The sequence below is a fragment of the Equus quagga genome, chromosome 10, assembly GCF_021613505.1.
Source record: "Equus quagga isolate Etosha38 chromosome 10, UCLA_HA_Equagga_1.0, whole genome shotgun sequence".
NCBI lineage: Eukaryota > Metazoa > Chordata > Mammalia > Perissodactyla > Equidae > Equus > Equus quagga.
This window is the reverse complement of record NC_060276.1, coordinates 67,763,443-67,781,487: the sequence shown is the minus strand read 5'-3', so window position 1 is coordinate 67,781,487 and position 18,045 is coordinate 67,763,443. Positions and strand designations below refer to the sequence as shown.

General features: G+C 39.5%; 1 protein-coding gene across 4 annotated transcripts in view; it reads right to left on the bottom strand.

Moving 5' to 3' along the window:
* HDAC8 (histone deacetylase 8) overlaps positions 1–18,045 on the bottom strand; it is a 199,785-nt gene that overhangs the window by 150,398 nt on the left and 31,342 nt on the right. The gene's annotated exons all lie outside the window — the stretch shown is intronic.

Genomic DNA, 18,045 nt, shown 5'->3' with positions numbered 1-18,045 from the left:
ACATTTCTGACAACTTTGAGAAATGTGTCTGCAGCTTTGTGGTTAGGCAATTTTTTTTCTTTACCAGAAACATCTAGTTTCTTAAACGCCCTAGTGAACTATAAACCACAAAGTCAATCTTTAAGAAAAAGCACAGGGCTCAGTTGGCTGCATTTGCTCATATACATTTACTGTTTTTATGTCCGTCAGGCCAGAGATCAGGGATTCTTGGCTCGAGACATTTATATAAAACATCAGGTGGCTACCTCATGCAGGCAGAGCCAGATACCTGCACTGTTCAACAGCTTAATTGTTGCTGGCAAAGATTTTGCAAAAATCATCTTATTTTTTTTCAGTCCCGGTATCAAAAGTCAGCATTATAGATTTCCAGTGTTTTCTTATTTGGACCTTCCTGAGACTTGATCAGATACCTATCTTCTTTTAGTGTTAGCATAACTCTTATAATTCTTTACTTTCATTTTAGCTGTTTTGGAACCAGCTGGTACTATGGTTTGGCTTTTCTCTGTTGTTGGCATATAATAAAAATAATAGCCAATATTTATTGAGTGATAACCCTGTGCCAGGAACTGTACTAGGTGCTTTCAATATGATAACTCAATCAATTTTCACAACAAACCTGTGAGATGGGCCATTTTACAAATGAGAAAACTAAAACATAGGGAGATTAAGTAACTTGTCTAAGGTCACACTGTTAGTAAGTGGCTGATCTTGAGTTTGAATTTAGGCCGTCTGGCTCCTCAGCCCACAAGATAAATAAATCACTTTGCTAAACCATTCTGATGTCATTCTATCAACATCTATTGCTTTTTCTCTTCCTTGTCATTTCCTCCACTTCTCCTTCATGTCTATGCCCATTTCACCATTTCAATTTTGTAATGTTGGTGAAATTAGTCTATTTTGTCAGTTTTCTCTCACCTCTTCACTTGTCTTTCCTCGTTTACCACTTTACTACTTTTTCTTCACTCCTTTTTGCCTCCATCCCCTTTGCCATTTTCTGATTTGGATTTAAGAACTTTAAGGTTAAAAAATGAACCACCACAGATCCTTCTAGTAGCAACTTTCTCTCTAGATTTCTCCTACAATAACCCACCAAACTTTAATCATTTCAACTTTCAGGTTATTTGGACTTGGGATAAATAGGTTTTTAAAATTCCCCCAAAAGGCAAGTAAGTGACCTAGGGGCAAATTTACACAAATTGACTTTGCGGTGGTCCTCTCTTCTATAAACCCAATTTAGCTACTGACCCGGCACCTTTGGATTTAGAATTTATACAGGAATATGTGTGAAAAAGGATTAGGTCAAGAAGGCCCTACTTGTTAACAGAAACAAATCCATTAACTGCGTGACAAAACCGAAAATGTTATTCAGGAAATAAAAAATGTGACAGCAACATAATTCTACACATTTCTCACTCTCTCCACACCATTTGGCATGATAAGCAGTCACTATTGCAGACAAATGAAGACTTGGGAGAGTAAAAATAAGGTAATATTTGCCTGAAAAGGAATCAAGAAAATTGACTATGAATTCACTCTGGTGAAAAGTGCTGGAAGGCCACTTTTAGAATCCACGGACCGTATTTCCCTTTGGATAATTATATCGTCCAAAGTAAACTAATGGAAAAAGTGGAAAGCATTCTATTTACCACCGAGAATCTTAGTTTATAAACAGAACCTAACATTTGCACTACAGAAGAGTCAAAGTGGTGAGTGAGTCCCTGAAAACTGCTGTAAGGTTAATTGGGCTAGGGAATAAACTGAATCGACAGATCACAATGAACTAAATTCACTCGTTTCCTTTCGACGTGCAAGGGCTCATTTTTCTGGATCTAAGCTTTTTTAGCAGATTTTTCTCTGATGACATAAGTAGAATTTTCCTTCTCTAAAATATGTTTTTACTCAGTAAAGTATAGATTAGCAAGTCAGAGTCTTTACTTGGTTAGTAAATTTTTCTGATATACTCTGCTTCTAGGGAAGGAAGTAAATGAGAAGAAACCAAACAAGTTTCCAAAAACAATTTCCCAGCGTGTACCCCAGGTTCAGCCCAGATTTAGTCAATATCTGATACCTTCAATGATCTCATCCAGTTAGAATCTAGGGTGCCTGAACACTGTGTAACTAAGTGACGGCAGCAAGATTCAGTCGGGTTCAGTCTACCGTGCTTACTAAGGCAGAAATGTATGGATACGCTTTTTAAAAGAGGTTAAGTAATATGTATAAAACACACACAAAAAGTCTGGTGTAACTGTCCCCTGAACCAGAAAATTCAATTAACCAGAATATTCCATCCCTGAGCATTCTGGTTAATCAAAATATCACTTTGTACTTTAAACTCTCATTCCATGAACTTAAAAGCCTCAACGGTCTAGACATCAATACTAGGTTGAGGAATTAAATGTACTCTCTTCCTCCATAAGAAAAATAACATTTTAGGTATAATTAATGGAAATTGTGCCTGTTCAACCTTTCTAGTTAAATAGGAAAAAACAGAAAAGCACCGGCAAAGCAGCTGTCCCGGGCTTAATATATATGTATTTGTATTTCTGCACCTGGTCCTGGCACACAAGATGAGTGTCTCAAGAGCCAAAGATTTTATGTGTTCGCACCCCCAACCTACGGAATAGACCCCATTCAAGGGCTGGTGTTCATATTAGGTGTGGATAGGAGGAATGCCATTGTGTTCAGTGAACTGATCACAACCTCTGCCAAGTCAGGAGAGAGAAGAGGGCTTGCTTTAAAAATGCACAGAATGCTTTCAGACCTTCTGGCTTCTACTGAGGCAAATCTAGGGTAATTTTTGACATACAAGAAAAACATATGGATGCTCCCCAAATATTCTTTTGGCCATAGGATTAAGCCCTTCTATAAAGTTTGACCAGATATTACTGAAATTATTCAAAACTTGGATTAAGAACACTTAGAGTGTTGTCATGTTATCTCTACGTTAATTAAAATACTAGAAAGACAGAATATAAAATTTTGAGCATTCTTTTTACACCTTTTCTGCAAACAAATGACTAGCTAAATTCTGAAATATTATTCACAATTATAATATGTACACATTCTAACTCAACATCTTTCATCTGTAGATTGTGACTTCCTAGCAAAATTGTAATTATTTCTATTTTATACAAGGGGAACTTCCATGATTTACCTCTTAAATTCATAAGAGGGTGTCATGCCCAAGGCAGGAAGCAAAGGGGCATTGCTGGCACTCATGGGCCTGGCTGAACAAGGCCTGGAATCTTTGGCTACCCTTAGAGAATGAGCCCTGACATATAACACTACTAAGTAGTCCGCAGTAGTACTGTGGCATTCCTGACGCCTCAGTCTCAGGTAGTTTGCCTAAGAGGGGACACTGTATGCGATCAGCCTGTAGGTAGGTGCTGAGGACTCATTCTGTGCTCCGTCTCTGTACTAGAGGTTGTGGACAAGGCAAGACGTCCTGGACCCCGCCCCTGAGGAATTTACAATTGAGTTGAATCGAGCTGTAAGAAAAGACTAATACACATTTTAAAAAAATACTTAAGATACGCATGAGTAAGAGTTCAATCACATGGGGTAGACTATGCTTGTCTCAACTTCCAACCACCTAGCCTTAACCTGGAAGCTTTCTTCTAAGAGGCTCAGAGGACATATGATCTCATTTATTCTCATTAGCTCCACGTGAAGGAGGGGAAAAAAATGGCTATTCCTCTTGTACAGTTCAGAAACCAAAATGATTTACATCCCACGGTACTTAAAGAATTGGCTGCACAGCACAGAGCCTCCAGCAGTCCTGTATTCCTCCCACTGTAACCTCCTCTATCGCACGCTTTACACTGCTCATTATAACTTTCTAAAGCACAATTCTGACAATATCACTACTCTGCTTAAAAACCCCTCAGTGAGTCCCATGCCGACCAGAAAAAAGATCCTTTCTTTAGCATAGTACACAAGGCCCTTCATAATTTTGCTCCTGCCTATTCCTCAGGCCTCTTATCTCACCATTCTCCTCAAGTACCCACAACCTAACCACATCAAACTTTTCTCCCTATCCCAAACATAATATATTCTTCAAGTCTCTGGGGCTTTGCCCATACGTAGTCTTGGTTGTAGAATGACTTCCATCTCCTCTGACAACCTCCCACCCAACCTTTAAGATCTAGCTGTGAAGATGTCCCTGAAGTTCCACCTTCCCTTCCCAGGCAGAGAAAGTTGATTCCTTTTTTGTGCTCCAGCAGTTTATTCAGACCTCTACCATAGTACTCATCAAACTGGCTTGCAATGATTACTTTCTGTACCTGTCTCCTCTGCTAGACTATTAATTCTTTGAGAGCAAGGACTGTATCTTACTCATCTTTATACCACAGTGCTTGGCACATGGTAGACTCTGAGAAAAAACTTTTTATTTTAAAGAATTTATAGGAATGATGAAATGTCTAGAGAATGGAGAAAAGGATCCATATTATTTACCTTGAATAAAAGAGAAAAATAACCTTCAGATTATACATTTACAAATTCAAATGTGATAAACTAGAAAAACAGTGGAACAGATCACTAAAAAACAGACTGGTCAGTACCCAAACGAGAAAACTTTAAGGGTCCATGACTCATTGCCCAATCTCCCCCAAACAAACAAACAAACAAGAAACAAAGCATGGATTTACGTAGAGGCTGGTCCTGGATCTAGAGACATGCCGTTAGCTTTTTTTTTAAATGTGTGATAGAATAGGGATCTTTGCATTAAATATGTCCCAAACTAAAGTTAGATGTGGCGGTACTGTTTGGCAGACACACTTAAAATTGAAGTGACTTGAATCAATTGGCAAAGTGGGTGGATATCACTAGGGTGAACTTTAATATCGAAACACAGAAGGTAATTCACTGATGTGAAACAAATAAGGAGAGTGGAAGATATGTGGTAAGGTCAGATTTGAAGCGGTTCTGAGTACTGCAGCATAGCTATAGACTGTTGGGAGACTGCACAGAGCATCTTGATGTATAGCATCAAGATCAAACACGAAATAAACAGCTTCAACCCATGGCTACTGCCTCAAACCAATGGACAGGCTTTAAATGTAGAAAGAACCGTTTGGCGGTACGTTTGTCTTTGCAGTGACAAGCTCATGCATAAATGGTGACTGCTGTCATCCTTACTGAAGACCAGGAGGTAAAGACAGCATGAAGGAATACAAAGACAGCAAACTCCTAGTCACCGAGCAAGTCAGGCACAGGTCAGATCAGTAGTTTGTAAACTTTTCTTAAGAAGCAGAACATTCTTTTCCAAATGAAATTTTATGCGGAATCTCAATATATAAAACAAACAAAATCAACTCTGCTTTGGTTAAAGGGTGAGTAGGGGGTGGACAGATGGGGTCCAGAACCCCGTGATTTAGCCACCCCTTTATTTCCTGTAGTTGCCATTGAGGCACCTCTAAGGAATTCCTGGGATAGATGCTGTGCGAAAGGTTTCTATATGGAAAGACAGGTTAGAGTAAATGACTTCTAGTTCTTTCTGAGTCTGAAAGTCTATAATATGATAATCGTCTCTTGACTATTCAAGATCAGTCAGGAAATCAGGATTTTATTCCACCTGTAGAAGAGTCCAGTAGAGAACATTACAAATGACTAAGGGTTTGAGAAACAATCTGAATGAGGCGCAGGTGACAAAAGAGCTTCTCCCTTCCTTCCTCTCCCAACATGCAAGTTTGTAGTGAGCACTCACTCTGTTCTACATTCCGGGCACAGCGATTAACAGATAAGACAGATCCCAAGGATCTCACACGGGAGGGGGCGAGGATGCGTGGAAGCAGATAAAAATACAAAAACAAACAAGAAAACAGCTTATTTTGACAAGCGATATTACAAAAATAACACACAGTAATGTGAAAGAGAGTAATGGGGTGAGGCGGGCTACTTCAGATAGGCTGGTCAGGAAAGCTGCTCTGAGTAGGTGGTGTTTAAATAGAGACCTGAAAAGCGAAGGAAACTCACCATACTGAGATGGAGAAGTCTTCCAGGCAGAGAGAACAGCATTGCAAAAGCTCTGAGGCAGCAAAGAACTTCCTTGGCCTATCTGACAAGCTGACAGGCCAGGGTGGCTGGAACACAGGTAATGAAGGAGAGGGGCACAAGATGAGTGCGGATGGCACCAAATCACAGGGGCCATCACGAGGAATTTGGACTTTATCATCCGCGAGTTGGGAGGCCATGGGAGGGTTCTGAGCAGAGGAGGGATGGGATCTGATTTAAACTATCTTTTACTCTATGAAGGAATATCGCATCAAGCGATCATTAGCACAAGGTAGAATGGACAAAACTGTGGCAGGAGAAATTTGGTGAGACAGAGGAAATTCGGGAGAATTGTTGCCAGGAAAGGCTGAAGAGTTTTATTTAATGGTATAAAGCTAATTTCTTGGTGTGGTTTAACAAGTAGCCAGAAAGATGATTTCTTTAGCCTTCTTATGGCTGTCAGCTTTGACAATTTACCTTGGTGTCACGGTCACTGGGAAAGCTGAGGCTCATATTAAGTCTCTGACTCTCAATGTTCTTTTCACTAAATTAATTGCTTCTAACTGCTTACAGCAAAGCAGTGAAAGATGGCAAAAGGCAGAAATACAGCACTTCCTTTCTTAAGGGCTCTTGAAAATTCAATTTTTTTTCTGTAAGAACCTACCTTACTTCGGAGTTAGTGTACCATGGTAAACTACCTCAGCCAGTTTCCTCCCAGCATCTGAACCTCAAACCCCAACCTTAAATCAGCCTGACCACCCATTTTTCCGGCTCCCAAAGCTAGGATGGCCATGTGCTGTTGGAACAAACTGTGAAACTGCCGACGTACGCCATTACGCACTTAGGCTTCCCAAGTGCAGGTGGGGCTCCGAGGCTGTTCAGTAATCGCCGACTTCTCTTTAATTGCCTCTCACCCCTTACGACGGATACTGCAAACTCACTGAGACCCAAGAGCCCTTGCTCAAAATGCCATCATATTCACAATAAAATCCCAAGTCCTACCATGGTCCACAAGGCCTTGCATGATGTGGCCCCTGTCAACTTCTCTGTCTTTTCTTGCCACTGTCCCCATTACTCACATTGGCCTTCTTCCTGTTCCTAAGAAACATCAAATGGATAACGATGCGAGTCTGCAGTCATATGGTTTGGTTTTGAGGAACTGACAAACTGTTTTCTAAAGTGGCTGCACCATTTTACATTCCCACCAGCAACGTATGGGAGTTCTAATTTCTCCCTGTCCTCACCCGCATTGGTGGTTATCTGTCTTTTTGATTCTAGCCATCCCAGTGGGTGTGAAGTGGTATCTCATTGTGGTTTCGGTTTGCATTTCCCTAATGACCAATGATGTTGAACATCTTTTCATGTGCTTCTTGGCCATACGTATATCTTCTTTGAATAAACATCTATTCAAATCCTTTGCCCATATTTTAATTGACTTATTTTCTTTATTCCTGAGTTGTAATAGTTCTTTATATACTCCGGATGCAAAAACCTCTGATCAGATATATGATTTGCAAATGTTTTCTCCTATTATGTTCTTTTCATTTTCTTGATGGTGTTCTTTGAAGTCCAAAAGAATTTAATTTTGATGAAGTCAAATTTAGCTATATTTTCGTTCGTTGCTTGTGCTTCTGGTGATATATCTAAGGCTTTGCCTAACCCAAGGTTATGAAGATTTACTCCTATGCTTTCTCCTGAGTTTTATAGTTTACCTCTTATATTTAGGCATATGATCCATTTTGAGTTAATTTTTATGTGTGGTATGAAGTAGAGGTCCAAATTCATTGTTTTGTATGTGGATTCAGTTGTCCCAGCACCATTTGTTGAAAAGACTATTCTTTTCCTATTGAATTGTCTTAGCACCTTTGTCAAAAATCAATCAACCATAAATGTGAAGGTTTATTTCTGCACTCTCAATTCTATTCCATTGATCTATATGTCTCTGCTTATGCCAGTACCACACTCTCTTGATTACAGTGTGTCTTCAATTTTGTTTTTTTTTCAAGATTGTTTTGGCTGTTATAGGTCCCTTGCATTTCATTTCCAAGTGAATACGAGGATGGGCTTGTCAATTTCTACAAAAAGCCAGTTGAGATTTTGGTAAGGATTGTGTTGGATCTGTAGATCAACTCGGGAGTATTGCCATCTTAACAATATTGTTTTCTGATTAATGAACAGGGGATCTCACTACACATTATATAAATGATTCACTTACAAGGATAATTTTTAAACATGAGATCAAATAAATTTTTTAATAACTTTGAGGTATAATTTAGATACTATAAAATTCACCATATTAACTGTACAATTCAATGATTTTTAATAAATTTACTGAGTTGGGCAACCATCGCCATAATCCAGTTTTAGAACATTTTCATCCCTCCAATAAGATTCCTCATGCCTGTTTACAGTTAATCCCTGTTCCTACCCCCAGACCCAGGCAACCACTAATCTACTCTGTTTCTATAGATTTGTCTTTCTGGACATTTCATTGTAAATGGAATTATACAATATGAGGTCTTTTCTATCTGGCTTCTTTTACCTAGCAAAATGTTTTTTTAAATTAATAGTTTTTTTCGAAGAGTTTTAGATTTGTAGAAAAGTTGAACAGATAGAACAGAGAGTTCCCATATACCCTCTCCCTCACGTAGTTTCCCCTATTAACATCTTGCATTGGCATGGTACACTTGTCACACTATTGATATATTATTATTAACTAAAGTCCTTAGCTTACATTAAGGTTCACTCTTAGTGTTGTACAGTTATATGATGCCATGTATCCACCGTAACAGAATCATACAGAATAGTTTCACTGCCCGAAAAATTTCCTGTGCTCCACCTAATTATTCCTCTCCCTCCCTCCAAGCCCCTGGGAATCACTAATCTTTTTACTGCCTTTATAGTTTTGAATTTTCCAGAATAGCATATGGTTGGAATCATACAGCGTGTAGGTTTTTCAGACTGGCTTCCTTCACTTAGCAGTATGCATTTAAAATTTCTCCATGTCTTTTTGTGGCTTGATAGCTCATTTTTTAAAATTTCAGCTTTATTTGGTATAACTGACATACAAAATTGTAAGATATTTAAGGCGTACATCGTGGCGATTGGATAAATGTGCACATCGTGACAGAATGGCCCCCATCTAACTAATCCACACACCCATCACCTCACATATTTATCTTTTTTTTTCCTTTGGTGAAAATATTTAAGTTCTACTCTCTTGGCTAATTTCAATTATACAATACAGGATAGGTCATTTATTTATTGCTGAATATTATTCCATTGTGTGGATGTAACACAGTAGGCTTATCCATGTACCTATTGATGGACATCTTGGTTGCTTCTAGATTTTGGCAATTATCAATAAAGCTGCTATAAACATGTGTGCAAGTTTTCATGTGGACATAAGTTTTCAACTCAACTGGGTAGATACCTATGAGCATCACTGCTGAGCATAATGTTTTTGAGGTTCATTCAAGTTGCAGCACGTTTCAGTATTTCATTCCTTTTTTAATCCCTGAATAGTACCCCATTATATGGATATACCACATTTTGTTAATCCATGTGCTAGTTGATGGACATTTGGGCTGTTCTCAGTTTTTGGTTACTTTGAATAACCAAATAGAACAGAACAGAATAGAGCTGCTATGAACATTCACATGCAAGTCTTTGTGTAGACATGTTTTTATTCCTCTTGGGAATAGAATTGCAGGGATGTATGATAAATTTATGTTTAGCTTCCTGAGAAACTGTTAAACTGTTCTCCAAAGTGTCCATACCACTCCACATTCCCACTAGCAATGTATGACGGTTCCTATTTCTCAACACCCTTGCCAACATTTACTGTGTCTTTTTTATTACAGCCATTCTAGTGGATGTGTAGTGGTATCTCATTGTGGTTCTAATTTGCATTTCCCCAATGATTAATGATATTGAGCATCTTCTAATGTGTTTACTAACTATTCATATATTTTCTTTGGTGAAATATCTATTCAAATCTTTTGCCCATTTTTAAATTGATTGTCTCGTTATTCTTGAACTGTAAGAGTTCTTTGTACGCTCTGGATGCAAGATTTTCATCAGATATGTAAATTGCAAATATTTTATCCCAGTTTATGAGTTGTCTTTTCCTTTTCATAATGGTCTCTCTCTCTTTCTTTTTTTTTTTTTTTGGTCAGGAAGATTGGCCCTAAGCTAACATCTGTTGCCAATCTTCCTCTCTTTGCTTGAGGATGATTGTCTCTGAGCTAACATCTGTGCCAATCTTCCTCTATTTTGTATGTACGATGCTGCCATAGCATGGCTTGATGAGCAGTGTGTAGGTCCGTGCCCAGGATCCAAACCTGTGAACCCCAGGCTGCCGAAGCAGAGCGTGCGAACTTAACCACTACATCAGTGGGCTGGCCCACATAATGGTCTTTTTTTTTTTTTTTCCCTTAATGGTCTTTTGAAGTACAAGTTTTTAATTTTGGTGAAGTCCAGCTTATCAATTTTTTGTTTTATGGATCATGCTTTTATTGTTGCATACAAGAAATTGTTGCCTTACCAAGGTCTCAAAGATTTTCTCCTACATTTTCTTCTATAAGTTTTATAGTTTTAGCTCTTACATTTAGGTCTTGCATACATTTTGAGATAATTTTTGTGTATGGTATGAGATAAGGGTCTCGTTTCATCTTTTTGCGTGTGTATATCCAATTGTCCCAGTACCACTTGTTGAATCTCACCATACATTTTCAAAGACTTTAAAAAGATGTTTTTCTAAGTCTTTATTTTGAAAACTTTCAAACCTACAGAAGAGTTGAAAGAATATACAACAAGCAGTCACATATCTTTTACCTAGATTCACAAATTTTTACTAATTTCCCACATTTTTCTTTCTTGCTCCAAACACACACACACACACATATGCACACACACTTACTTTTTGCTGAGCCATTTGAAAGTAAGCTACAAATATGAGGACACTTCACTCCTAACTACTTCAGCATGCATCTCCTAAGAAAAAGAAGGCTTCCATATTATCACACCTAAGAAAATCAACATTAATTCAATAATATCAGCTAATATATAGTCCATATTCAAATTTACCGAATTATTCCAAAAATGTCTCTCACAGCTGTTTATGATTTCCTCCCAATTCAGAATTCAAGGTTGACACATGGCATCTGACTTTAGAGCTCATTGTTCTCTTTCAATCTAGAACAATTCCTCTACCTTCTTTTGTTTTTCATGATAATGGCTTTTTGAAGAGTCCAGGCCAGTTAACTTGTTGGCTGTCCCACACTCTAGGTTTGTCTAATTCTTTCTTTATATTTAGATTCAGGCTAAACATTTTTAGCAAGAATATTTCATACATGATGCTCTGTACTTCTTATTACATCACATTAGGAGGCAGTGTCAGGTTGTCCTGCTGTTGACGATGCTGAGTTTAATCATTTGTTTAACCTAGTGACTGCCAGATTTTCCCATTGTAATTGTACACTTCCCCCTTTGTAATTAACAAAGAATCTGTGGGGTGATAATTTGAGACTGTGTGAATATCCTGTTCCACAAGACCCTTTTACTCAATGGCTTTAGCATCCATTTGATGATCTTTGCCAAAATCAATTATATGGGGGCTGCAAAATGGTTACTTTCTATTCTATCTTCCTTCTACATTTATTAGCCAATATTCTGCTAGAAAGATCTTTCTCTCCCTTTCCCCTCTCTCTACAGAATATCACTATGGACTAATGTATTATTATTATTTACTGTTATACTCCATTTCTATTAATATTTTCACAGTTTCTAAAAAAAATATCTATTTCCTAGCTCAGTCTACAGAAAAGACCTAAAAGCAATGCACGTTAGTAGCAATGAGCATACCTAGTGCCTAGATTGTGATACTGAAATACCATTTCCTACCAACAAGGATCAGGGCTTCTGAGAGAAATGGCAGATCCCAGGGCTGGGGCAGGGAAAGTTCAGTGTGAACTGGGGAAACCTTGTTCACCAGAAAGCAAGGATGTACTAAAGAGCTGACAGGGTCATGTGAGAAACACATAGGAGCTGGCATGAAGGGGCTCTCACTGGCCAAATCTGGGATAATTTGAGCATTAAAAAGAAGTGCTTTTAAAATTATCCACATTTTACTAGGCCTCATTTGTAACTCCCCTTCTCTCTCCCAGTCTCTGTCTCTCTCAATCTTTTAGTCTCTGCTGCCTCCTTTATTTTCTCATCGTTCATTTGCTCCTTAGGCTTCTCTTTTTACAGCACTGAAAATATACCAGTAATCATCTGATTGCCAAATCCAACAGACCCTTCTCAGTCCTCAACATACTCAACCTCACTGTCACTAATAACCACTTGCCCTCCCATGCTAGGCTTTCTTCTCTTCTCATCCCAAGCAGGGACAAACAACCCACATCCAGGTTCACAGCTTACCATGGCCTGCCCAGGACAAGCAGAAAAAGAACCTAAAACCAAGGGAGAGTAAGACCCAGATTGGAGAAGGGTTGCAGTGTATGTGTTAGTGGCCATGTTTTATCCATCTTGATATTTCCAGGGCTTAACCAGTGGGTGGAGCTCAACAGGCACACACAAATGTGGCTCACTCTGTGACACCGGGGGCAAGCCACTTCATCTTTCTGAGCCTCAGCTTCCCCACATATACAATGGGAATCAGAACAATACCAATTCTAAGGGTTATTTCAAGAACATTCATGTGCCTGCACACTGTGAACTCTAAAGATTATTCAAAAGTTAAAAGTGAAAAAGTTTATAGTGTTGTCTCTGGTATTTCTTCCCAGCCCCCCTAAATTAAACTTGCCTTGACTCTATATTTCCCTCAAGAGACTATTACTTTTCTTCCATTTTCTACAAAAATTGCTTGCTTTCTCCACTTCCTTCTTTCCTATTTATTCTGCAACTGTTTGTTCCACTGAAGCTCCTTTTACTAGGTTCACCAGTGAGAAATAATTTTTAATATTCATCTTACTTCACCAGCATTTGACACTGGTCAACATACCCCGATTCTTTCTTTTGTTTTAAATAGAGTTATTGCCAGTGGTATGTCAAAGCCAGCTAGTGAGAGCTAATTATTAAATATTCAGGAATTTTGCAACCCGTTAGGAGTATTTATATCATTGAAATTAGCAAATGCTACAAATTTGGGGCTTTATTTTTTCAGAGATTTGGCTTACCAGTACACTACTTGTTACTGTTTCTATAAAACGCATGTGCTCAGTAAAATATATTGAACTATTCAAACTTTAACAAAAAATGCAATGACCTGAAATCTCACTACCTAAAAAAAAATAAAAACACTATTTCCTGGGAAGCAGTTTTATTTAATGGTGAAATTGTTACACTGTTGCTTTATAACCTTCCACAATATGTCATGGACATCTTTCCACGTCAATAAGTATAGAGCTATGTCATAATCTTTTAATGGCCTTATAGTATTCCACTGTGCGTATCTGCCATGATAATTCTCCTATTGTTGAATATTTTAGGTTGTTTTTGCTATTGTGATGCTGAGATCAACATCATTACGTGTAGTTTTAAAATGTGTTTGTACAATTTTCTATCTCCTTTGGGGTAAATTCCCAGAAGTAAGATTGCTGTTTCATAGAATACGCTTCTTCTTCATTTTGATACATATTGCTAAACTGTCCTCTGGAAAGTCCAAAAAAAATTTACATTCCCACCAGTAAGTACACAAGAGTGCCTGTTTCCCCACAGCCTTGGTAACACTGTGTCAATCTTTTAAATCTTTCCCAATCTCACAAATAACAAAAACACAATTTTCTTTTCGTGTCTTTGATTATGGGTGAAAATGAACATCTTTTTATATGTTTATTGTCCATTCGTATGCCTTTTGATCACTGCCTTTTCATGTCCTTTGCTTATTTTTCTAATGTGGAAGACCTTCGCCTCTCAACCTTTTCTTAAAACAGTTTTCTTCCTTAGATTCGTACACACTACTTCTTTCTGGGTCCCCTCCTACGATGTTGCCAGTTCCTTCTCTGGTTTCTTCCCTTCTGTTTGCCTCTTCTCTTCTGCTCGACTCACTTTTCCCCAATGATCTCATCCACTCTTATGATCTTAATTAAAACCTCTAACAACACGAACAATCCCAATAGTAATAGTGATATTAATAATTGCAAACATTTACTGAGTGTTTACTGTGTGCCATGTACCATAATTAGTGCGCATATGGAACAGCTCAGTTATTCCTCACAGAAAGCATGTAAGGCAGGCACTAGCACGAATCTCCTTTTTACAGAGAAGGAAACAGAGTTAGGAAAGTTTACCTGACTTGTCCAAAGTCACAAAGTTAGTATGTACAGAGTTGGGACTGAAATTCAAGTTCGTCCGGCACCAGCTGTCCTATATCACATCCCATGACTGTATGCTGTATACCACCTACGTCAGGGGCTGCCAAACTATGGCCCATAGGCCAAACCCAGCCTGATGTGTTTTTGTTAATAAAGTTTTATTGGAACATAGCCATAATCATTTATTTAAATATTGTCTATGGCAGCTCTGAAGCTACAACAGCGAAGTTGAATGGGTATGAGAGAGATCTTATGGCCAGCAAAGCCTAAAATATTTACTATCTGGACTATTACAGAAAAAAGTTTATCTACTTCTGATCAAAACACAGATAAACTCCAAAAATCTACATCTTCATCACTGACCTATCTTCTCAGCGCTCTATCTACTTATCAACTGGACACCTCCAGCCCATAAGTACTTCAATCTTAACATTCTCAAAACTGGACCCTAAGGCACCAGTTCCTGCCATTCCTGACGTCACATCCTGTGCTCTAGCCCAGGGATGTGACATGCATACTGCCATTCCTCACTTTTACATCCATGGCAGACATTGCTAATTGATCACATTACTCTTTCCCATTAAGCCAAGATGGGGCCTCAGAATCTTTCTTAACACTGTCCTTTATGAAGACCTAACCTGAGATTGGCAATGGGAGATGTAAAGAAGGGGTTGGAGTCAAGAACTATTTAGGAGGTAGAATCAGCGGGATGTGGAGATAATGGATGCCTGTGTTTCTAACTTTTGTTTGGATAGATGGTGATACCTTTGATTGGGAGTTAGCACATGAGATGAAACCTATTTGCCATCCCTGTAGCGGAGCCGCTCCCAGCTTCTCACTGGTCCTGGAACCTGAGCAAGCCCTCTCACAACTCCATATACCCGCACATGATTCTTCACCCCAGAATGCCATACTCTTCCTGCTCTACCTGGCAACCTTTTTCTCCATATCTGACAATCAGCTCGAATGTTACCACCATGAAGCCTTGCCCCACGTGGATTAGCTATTTCTGCATTGTGCCCCCACCGGTTCAGAACTCTGTCATAGAACTAATACATATGTTATACCACACCTATCTTTTCACAGGTTGGTCTGTCTACCCCACTACACTGAGAGCTTCCTAAGAGCAGGGCACATATCATAGTCATCTTTGCATCCCTGGCATCTAGCAGCATCCAGGACACAGCAGACTGTCAGTATGTTATATTGAAAGGAAGATAAAATCATTGCAGTTATCATCATCTACTCAGACCAAAGCTTGGTGCAGAGTTCTTGATTCCAGCTCCTTTGCACCTCCCACTGCCAATCTCAGGCCAGGCTTTCATCATTCACACTCTGGACTAGCGTCACAATCTCCCTGCCTTTAGTCTTGGCTGCTCACATTGAGGGCCTATGTTAATTCCATCATTCAACAAATATCTATTGTCTACCAGATGCTCTCTCTTCAAGACACTGAGACAAAAATCCTTGTCCTCATGGAGCCTATATTCTAGGAGAGGAAAATACAACCATCATAGTGATCCACATGTATGCAGCTCTGACCATGTCCTTCTCCTCATAACCTTCACTGGCTCCCCAATGTTCACAGTCCAAACTACATGAACGTGGCATATAGGGCCTTCCGTGACCCAGCCCTTATTTACTCTAGTTTCATCCCTGTATTTTGTACTCTAGCAATACTGCAATGCGTTCGCCATGTTTTTTCCTGCCTCCCTGACTTTGCTTTTGTTGTCATGCCCTTCCCTCTCTTTTTTACATGGTTAACTCCTATGTCTTCTTCCAGATTCAGCTGAGACAGCGCTTAATCCAGGAGGCCTTCCCCCTTTCCCTCAGGTTAGGTGTTTCTTGTCAATGCCCCTATAAGAACATCCTGTGCAGACCTCTACTGCTGCGTTTCCACAACGCCTTATCCTTGCTTGTTTCAACATCTGTTCTCCCTACGAGGCGGGGCTCTTGGAGGGCAGAGACTGTCTTAGTCATCTTTGTAACGCCAGGAACATCAGGAAACTCCTCCAGTGTATAACACACATAGACACTCAATAAATATTTGTTGAATTGAGGACTGTTACTTCCACATGCCATTCTCGTTCTTGCCCAGACCACTCTGCTGTACTCCAGACACTTATAATCAGCTGTTTACCAGACATCTTTCTGCCTCTCAGGTACTCAAAGACACCATAAGCACAACAAACTCATCGTCACCCCCAAAACCTACTCTTCCTCCTATATTCCTACCATCATTTTTCAAACTGGCAACCTTAGTGTCAGTTTTGATTATTTTGTCTTCCTCTCCCTGATGATTCTACTTTGTAAATTCTCCCTCTGGCCGCTCCTTCCTGTTTCCTCTGCCACTGCCCTCATTATCACCCTCCTGGCTGACTGCACCTAGGTCTTCTAACCGGTCTTCCTGCCTCTAGTCTCACCCCCTGGATTTAATCCTCCACACTGTGGCCAGAGTTATTTTTGTCAAAGAAAAATCTGATTGTGTCACTTCCCTGCTTAATGATCTTTTCTGGCTCCCCACTGCCTTCAGGATAAAGTCCAAACACTTTAGTACAGTACACAAGGTCCTTAAGGATCTGGCCTCATCTAAATTTCCATCCTCCTCTCCTGCCACTGGCCCATACAAACTTTCTGCCTCGGCTGTACTGAACTTTTGACAACTCTCGTCACAAATCTTATTCTCTTATGCCTTCCTACCTTTGCGTATTCAGTTCCCCTTTCTTTATCCTTCTCCCCTACATCTTCATGGCTTATACATTTTTGCCCCTGAAGATTTAGCTTAAGCATCACAACTTAATTAAGCCTTAATGCTTCAAAAAAGCCTGCTCTGGACACATTTCTTTGCCACATCCCCGCTGAGCTTAGCAGCTTTATTTATGTGCTCCCCAGTACCTTGTGCCTGTTACAACCATGAATCACATTATACCAGAGTGCTAGTTTACTTTCAGTATCTCCAAATTGACCACAAGCTTCTTAAAGTCAGGAACAGTGTCAGTGTGTTATCTCTATATCTCCAGTTCCTAGCATCTTTGCCTGGAACACAGTAAAAACTCAACAACCAAAACAAATGTTTAAGTAAATGAATGCCTTCTTGACTTTACAAATGCTAATCCCTTTGCCTGGCATACTCTGCCTGGTAAATTCCTAGGTCACTCTTGTGTCCCTGGGACCTAGCAGAGTGCCTGACATATAGTAGGTACTCAATAAATACTGAACAAATGAATGAGACCAAGCTCAAATATCACCTTCCTGACCTATTAACAGCCCTAGGTGTAGCTGGTTGGTCTCCTCCCCCAGTTCCCACAGCGTGTTGTGTCTCCTTCTCCTAGAACACTTGCCATGTTGCACTTTTCACAAGGCCGCCTCCCCACTAGACTGGGAACTCCTTGAAGAAAGAATTTTATCCTACTCATCTCTGGATCTCCCATCCTTAGCACAATGACAGGCATACAAGAGATGTTCAGAAAGTGTTTGTTGAATGAATAAATGGATGAATAAGAAGATAAGGTTCAGGGGAGCCTCTATAAATATCTGAATGGCTGTGCTGGACTGAGAAAGTAGACTGTTCTTTGTGGCTGCAGGAGGCAGAAGAGCTCAGACGACCAGTAGCATTATTTTAGCTCAATGGAAGAAAGAATTTTGTTAACTTTTAGAGTGGCTTGAGGATCAAATGGTCTGCTGCTGGGCAAAGTAGGCTCCCCACAAAGTGTGATAAGAGGCGCGCGGTCAG